Source organism: Octopus bimaculoides, chromosome 16 (genome assembly GCF_001194135.2).
Source record: "Octopus bimaculoides isolate UCB-OBI-ISO-001 chromosome 16, ASM119413v2, whole genome shotgun sequence".
In the NCBI taxonomy this organism is placed as follows: Eukaryota; Metazoa; Mollusca; class Cephalopoda; order Octopoda; family Octopodidae; genus Octopus; species Octopus bimaculoides.
The window spans coordinates 34,451,892-34,453,170 of record NC_068996.1 but is presented as its reverse complement, the minus strand read 5'-3'; positions in this window follow the sequence as shown (position 1 = coordinate 34,453,170).

The following is a 1,279-nucleotide window of genomic DNA, read 5'->3' as shown; positions in this document are numbered from 1 at the left end:
CTTACCAACCACATGGTTCCGGGTTCAGTCCTACTGTGTGGCATCTTGGGTATGTGTCTTCTACTATAGCCTTGGGCCAACTCTACCAAATCCTTGTGAGTGGATTTGGTGGACGAAAACTGAAAGAAGCCCGTCGTATATATGTATATATATGTGTGTGTGTGTATGTTTGTGTGTCTGTGTTTGTCCCCCTAGCATTGTTTGACAACTGATGCTGATGTGTTTACGTTCCCGTAATTTAGTGGTTTGGCAAAAGAAACTGATAGAATAAGTACTAGGCTTACAAAGAATAAGTCCCGGGTTGTTTTGCTCAACTAAAGGGAGTGCTCCAGCATGGCCACATTCAAATGACTGAAACAAGTAAATGAGATATATATGTGTGTGTATATATATATATGGATATATTTGGAAATTTGATTTAGTATTGCTAAATTGAATTTTTCCCTGTACGTTTTGGAATTTATTTCCTAATATTATTATTATTATTATTATCATATATATATATATATATAATCCAAGAGAGTTAGGGGTTGAGGATTCAACCCACTAAGGGATAGTATCATTGAAATATACTGCTGGGAGGGTACCCAATTATTGTTACACTAGTGTTATAGTCCCCCTCACATGTGGTGACCGTGGCTGCTGACTATTTTGGTGTGCATTTACAGCCATCTGTGTATGTGCATCTGGACACACATATGTACTCATCTATCTATGCTTTTGTATCCATAGATATCTACGTATGGTTATGTATACAGGCATAAGCATGTATATTGGAGTGTTTATAACTATTTATATGGTTTTATATACTGTTTGTAGGCTTTTTTATGTGCCTTATATTTTTATATCTTAATTTTTTATTTTTTTATTTTATTTTTTTACTTTATTCTTATTTTATATTTGTATTGAATTTTGTAAATCTCTGAAGAGTCCTAGTGAATCATGCATGTACCCCCATTACATCATTTTCATTTACTAATTACTCCGGCGTTCAGGAGCTATAGAGATAGAATGGAGCATGCCAACGCTAGGCTGAAACAGCTGTAAGTTTCTGTCCCCTCTCCAATTGCTTAAAGTCCTTTATATTTGTAACCTTAATTGTTAATATGACATGGTATGTCATATGTATCTGTATATTGTGGTTTTTGTCAATATTGTCATAAAATAAACAGATTAATCAACGAAATACATTGTCTGCAAGTCGATTGATACCACCTATTTTCCTCCATTTTCTCATTACTATATATATATATATATATATATATATATATATATATAT